A 6,590-nucleotide genomic window follows, 5' to 3' on the forward strand; every position below is an offset into this window, starting at 1 on the left:
ATGCCTTGGACGTCCAGAGGGCTCTGGCCTTCTATATTGACAGAACCAGGCTGTTCCATAAGTTGATACAATTATTCGTCACCGTGGCCGACAGGACGAAAGGTTGCCCTGTATCCACTCAAAGAATTTCTTCTTGGATCACGGCCTACATTCACTTCTGCTATGACCAAACGAAAGTGCCACCTCTGGCGATCATCACCGCCCACTGTACCAGAGCGCAGGCCTCCTCGGCAGCTTTTCTGGCCCAGGTGTCTATTCAGGACATCTGCAGAGCAGCCACCTGGTCATCTGTCCATACCTTTATGTCCCACTATGCGTTAACCCAGCAGGCCTGGGACAATGCTGGCTTCGGTAGGGCAGTACTGCAAGCTGCTAAGCTGTGAACTCTGAGCCTACCTAGAATGGAATTGACATGAGCAAGGACTCAAAGAAGAAAAAAAGGTTATCTACCTTTCGCAACTGTTGTTCTTCGAGATGTGTTGCTCATGTCCATTCCATTTTCCACCCTCCTACCCCTCGTTGGAGTTACCAGCAAGAAGGAACTGAGAGGGTGCAGGGTTGGCAATGCCTGATATACTGTTGCATGGGAGTGTAACTCCAGGGGTGCCATAGCCAGCACTATGGATACCGTTAAGGTAGAAATGTCCTACAACTGCGCACGTGGGCAAGTGCACACCTAAAATGGAATGGACATGAGCAACACTTCTCGAAGAACAACAGTTACGAAAGGTAGGTAACCGTTTTTTCTACTTTGAAAAGCGATTCTGTAAAAATGCCATTGTGGGGTTCCATCCTTATTGTGTCTCAGTGATTACCAAATGTGCTCAATTAACAAGTAAAAAAGATGTTTTTCTATCTGCCAGTCCTGAAAACTCAATCTGGGTCTGATATTTAGACTGGGTTCTTTCTATCTGAAGAGTAATAACCTTAAGGTTCTTGCTGGCCAAATTAGGTCCTATGCAACTCTAGTGTCTTCAGATTATACTCTTATTTACCTCTGTACAACCCTTTTGCCTTGCAAACAAATCTGCTGAGGTTACACAAGATAGAATAGGATCAGGTTCACTCCAACTTAGCTGTGTTATGTCTGCAATGCTAACAGGAGGAAAAAGAATCACATGTATTTTTGTCATTGAGGTAAGCAGATCTGACTCTGAATACACAAAGGACCCAAAGTGATTTATCAGAAGGTGTCACTTTTATACAGCCACTTCTCAGAGTAAAAAACAAACCTTTAATTTTTGCATTTCTTTACATATTTTGACACAAAAAATAACCTTAACATTGCTTTTATATAGTTATTTTGTACTTAAAGTGCAAACTTACTCTGGCAAGGGACAACGCAAAAAAATCGCCCTTCTTACTCAGCCAATCTGCTCCCTGCATTTATTCAGTCATAGCTGCTGATTTTGGTAACTAAAATTTTATTTTTCTCCTTTTAACTCCTGAGCACCCTGCAGATTCACCACAGGTTTAGGGAACTGGATAATCATGTAAATCATCACCAGAACTGTTAACTAAGTTCCGATTGCAGGACCTTTATTGAGTATCATGTACAAGCCAAAGAAGTCCAGCTTGGCTTTTATATCCTATGTTTCATTTACAGAGCTGGCAGTTAGAAAAAATATCTTTTTTTATTTGTATACTGAGCACATTTGACTTGGAAATAGTGAGCAAGAAAAGAAAGCCCTACAACAAGTCATGTTTCATAGAAGAACCACATTGTAATAAATATTGAGTTAGACTATTAGCTAAGTGCCTGTGCAGTTGTTGTACAAAAATGGAAATCTGGTTATTAATGTTAGAAATATTCAATACAACTCTAAAAGAGGATGACCAGGGATGACATTTATGTCTGGCTATTCACTAGGTCTTGGAAGAATGTGGTATACTTTAAAGAATATGTAATTATGCAGAATGTCATGGACTGGAGTATGGCTTAGTATCATCCTCACCTCATGCTGGCCCACAGTTATCCACACCTTTTTAAAAAGTCACTACATTACTAAAGGACATGTTAGTGTGATAACAAACCACAAGCCTAGTACCAATTCAGAAACTGATTTGTAATCACATGACCAATGGGTACATCTAGAGGAAATTGCTGAATGCATGCTGAAATCAAGCTAAAACTGGTACATTTACAGGCTTTGGAATATATCTGCAGGGGATTGCTGAACATCTGTACAAATTTTAATAGCTGTGAAAACTGCACAGTTCTCTAACTGCATTTAGTGGCAGCATTGATGGTTTACAGGGTTTGGTCCAGACCTCAGTCAGAAAGACTGCGACCAAAATGCAAGGTAGAAACTGAGGGTTAAATGGGGTATCCTCAGGCTTGTGAATTAGGCATCACCCACATTGTATGGAAGAAAATTGGATTTACTCTGTTTTTTTTCTTTTAGAAAAGAAAATTACTCAACTGCCAAGCGCCAGCTCAGTGCAATTTAGATCAGACAGATCACAAATCCTTGAAAGTCATGTTTTATGACCGGCAGTTTATCAGCCTGTTCACAAGGCTTAGGTTTGGCAGCTCTGCACAACCCTAGGTGAATGCAGCTTATTCTGCAAAGTGGGTTTCTGGTGGTCTAGGCCCTTAAGGAATGTGTCCCCATGATGCTATCTGTGTAATTCCAAGTTGGCCACTTGACAACATCATGTGTAAAATGAGTGGACTGGTGCAGGGGATGTCTGTCTCCTCTTCAGCTTTCACTCTGGTGGCCATTGCAGTGGAAAGGTACGTGTCCACAGTACTCTCGTTCTAGCCATTTGCCTGCTGAAAACAGAGCAAGGTTTTGCAAAAAGAAAAGGAGTACTAGTGGCACCTTAGAGACTAACCAATTTATTTGAGCATGAGCTTTCGTAAGCTACAGCTCACTTCATCGGATGCATAGAGCAAGGTTTGTGGTCATTTCAGTCCTGTTTCTCTGGGGAGCCGCATCTGGTGGCAGGATACTGCATCTTCACGGTACCTGTTTTCCTCCCCTAGAACATACAGGCTGAGTGCTGTTTGTGTTCCATCAGTCCCTCACCCCATTCACTTGGGATCCAGGAGATACAATAGAAAATGTGTGTGATGGTGGAGAGAGAAAGAAAATAGAAGAGGAAGACAAAAAGGAAAGAAGAGATTCAGGCCTACCATATATTGGCATGTAAGTCCAAGATGTGTGCAATCGGCAGCCGGGAAGCTAGAAAGGTAACTGTCATGGATCCACAGGATTGGTGCTATGGCTCCAGCTTTGGAAGGAACATTCTCTGGTAGGAACCCTTCAGTGTGCCAGCCCCCCTAGGTGCCTCACTCTTCCTCCAAGGTGAGCCACACAGCTTCACTACCTCCTTAGGCGGGACCTCTGGTCTTTCAGCACCCCCGCTTCACACTGTGAACTCCACTCAGCAAGTCCAACAAGGAAAGACCATGAGGGAGACTTGCACAATCCTTAGGGAGCACCTTCTCCATCAGCATTTGCAGTAACACTCAGCTAGCATTATAAAACGGAACAGTTTATTAGTCAACTGGAACACAGCATAGGAAGTCCTTGGTTAGCACAGAGAGAAGAAAATTACAGCAGAGTCCATCCTGGTCAGCACAGAATCCAAAGTCCTGTCCTTCTGACCTCCATTCGTCCCAGTTCACATGTGTCCTTGACTCCTCCAGCAGCCAATCCTTAACCGCTCTCCCGACACCTCCCCAGTCCTTTGTTCTCCAGCAGGACAAACACTGCTTGGCTTCCTGCAGAGAGATGCGCCATCCATGATTGTTGGTTGCTAGATATCAAAGTCCCAGTGATTGGATTTGCCATTGTCTTCTCAAAAGCTCCATTGATATGGAGCCTAAACCCCAGACAGCTGGGCACCATTCATAGCTGAGTCTTTGCAGAGAGCAAACCACCCTTTCTATCCCCTGGACAACACTACAGCACATAGGGGAAACTGAGGCACACATAGGATTCCTTTAAAATGGCAAAAATTCATATTTCATCACAGTAGCCATGTAAATAAAGTGTGGTAACATGTTAGGACAGAAGAGGTCCATGCCTACATAATGGTTGTAGGTCATCATAAAAAGTGAACTGCCTTTCTTCTACTATAGGTATGGAATTCAGTTCTCAATGGTATTGGTAGAAAGCATATGGATTGTCCTCCTACTTTCTCTGAAATTGTATAAATAGCTCCCAGTGAGTAACACAGAGCTCTGTGTGAGAGAGTTTGAGATACAGTTCTGACATAGCTCATTACTCAGACTAACATTTCCCAGTGAGCGGCTAACAAAAGGCACAATAATACTCACCCCTAAAATAAAATGGATTCTCTCATCTGTATTTTTTAAATGCAGCAAAATCTGTGACTCAGCAACTGAAAACTGATGTTGTGACTCAAAAAACATCCTTCTATCTGTGGCAGATGTTTTATTCTGTTAGAGCTCAGATGGAGGGCAAACAGCATCCCAACAGAATGTTACCCATTAAAGCAAACCAGGTGTTTAAACATGTTCAAAATTAAGTAAGACAAAATATGTTACAATGCCTTTGATCTTTAGGTGGATGAGTGGGTGCAAGAAAGAGGTTGTGGGAAATGCATAAAAGACTTGATCTATCAATAGTGTTAGTTTAGCTGAAGAGACAAAGAACACTTGCCTGACAAACAGAGCCAGCAAGGAGTTTCAGTTAGATATGTTCAGCTCCCTTCCTTTAGAAAATACAAGTGTGGAGGTCCTCTAGGTGCTTCTCTGTAATTACAATTTTTGGCCCCAGCTACACTGCAGTTACAGTTGTTTTAAGATACCCATTATAGCACAGCTGTGTCCTGAACTTTTAGCTAACTGTGTTCTAAAGACCATTTATGTTAACCCTTAATGTGACTATAAGACTGTTAGGTCTGATCCACACTTACAAAAGCATGCCACATTACAAAACACTTGTGACACAGCTGTGTGGGTAAATGGTTTCCCCAACACAGCTGTGATTGTATTACAGTCCAGGCCTTGGTGTCTGAGATACAATCTGAAAAATGTTGTAACATCACTTTTTCTGGACAACAGATTACATTGTGTTAATAAACAAAGTCCTTTCCTCTTTGTGTCAGTAACCATTGGAAAGGCAATATCTAAAATGCCCCGATACCAGATGTAGGAAATACCGAGGATGGGTTCCTTGTGCCACAGCTGAATGCTCTCTGCAAATGAATCCATTAGTGGGCATGTCCTGCCTTCAGTGCAGGGGACTGGACTACATGACCTCTTGAGATCCCTTCCAGCCCAACACTTCTATGATTTTATGTAGCCTTTCTGTGCCATACAAGGTATAGTATCCTCTGCTGGTCAATGTGTGCAGAGTAGGGGCTCGTCTACACTAAAAAAAGAATTTGTGCAAACAGTTGTCTGCCATGGGTAAGGGAGTCTGTTATGGCACTTTATTTCACATATGGGCAGAAAAAACATTTATAATCTCTTTTAGGAACCATGTTATCACATTGGCCATTCAGTTGAGGAAAGAATGTGTTATAACATAGATACCCCCAAGCATAGCAGACAAATGAATGCTCACAAGATTACGTAGTGTTGGTAGGCTGAAAAATATCAGTTTATATTTTTCTTGTCCATCCCTTCTTCATTATTATGGGTAAGACGAGACAATGCATCTGCCAACATTCTTATTTAGATAGGTGCGACCTAGATCATCTTTCCTTTTTCCAGTCAGTTTCCTGATTGAGAGATCTATCTTTACAGAACATAGGAAAACCCAAATGTTCATCACTGAGTTTTTTGCTTTTTTCCTCCAAATTGCCATCATCACATTATGTCACATGGTAATGTTAGAACACACATTGATGTCACCTTGTAGTGTCACCACACTTTGTCAGCTAGGATTCTGAGAACCAAAAATTAGAAGAATCTTCCAGTTCTCCTCTTTCAAGATGGCACCTATATGAAAAAGCAGACATAGGAACACCATGAGATCATCCCTTACAGCAACTGATCGCTACAGCATCTTTCTGCCCAGACCAGTGTGAGTGGAAAATTCTGACTTGGCAGTGTTCAGTATTCACTTTACAGGATCATAAATGACTGTGCAATGGGCAAGGTAAGGGAGAATCAGGTCCAGACTGCTTAAAATATTTCAAAAAATCATGCATATAATAGAAAATGTACCGCTGATTCTAGGCGAGGCTACAGGGAACTTCAGCACCTTGTTCAGTGTGCTGATTCCTAAAACATCAATGCCCATTTAAAACATTTCATTGCATGATATTTTAGGCCATGTAAAGGAATAAAACATCAAACTTTTTGTTTTAAAAAAATCACTTTTTTTTAACGAGTCATATTACATCATCTTTGTTTTCATTACATTCCATAAGCAATTTGCACTTGTAAATGTCAAAAGGGAGAGATTGAACCATGAATTGCTGGGGGTGGAGGTTCCACTAAATCAATTAACTGTAATTTCTTTGTTTTTTTCTTGGGTTTATATTTTTTCACGGTGACATGTGAATATAGCCCTGCTCTTTAATACTCAATAGGAGTTTATTTGTGATCCAGGTCAGTACATTCACATACACTATGACATCAGCCTGTGTTGTAAGACCTAATCACT

The sequence above is a fragment of the Lepidochelys kempii genome, chromosome 7 (assembly GCF_965140285.1).
Source record: "Lepidochelys kempii isolate rLepKem1 chromosome 7, rLepKem1.hap1, whole genome shotgun sequence".
Classification (NCBI taxonomy): Eukaryota; Metazoa; Chordata; order Testudines; family Cheloniidae; genus Lepidochelys; species Lepidochelys kempii.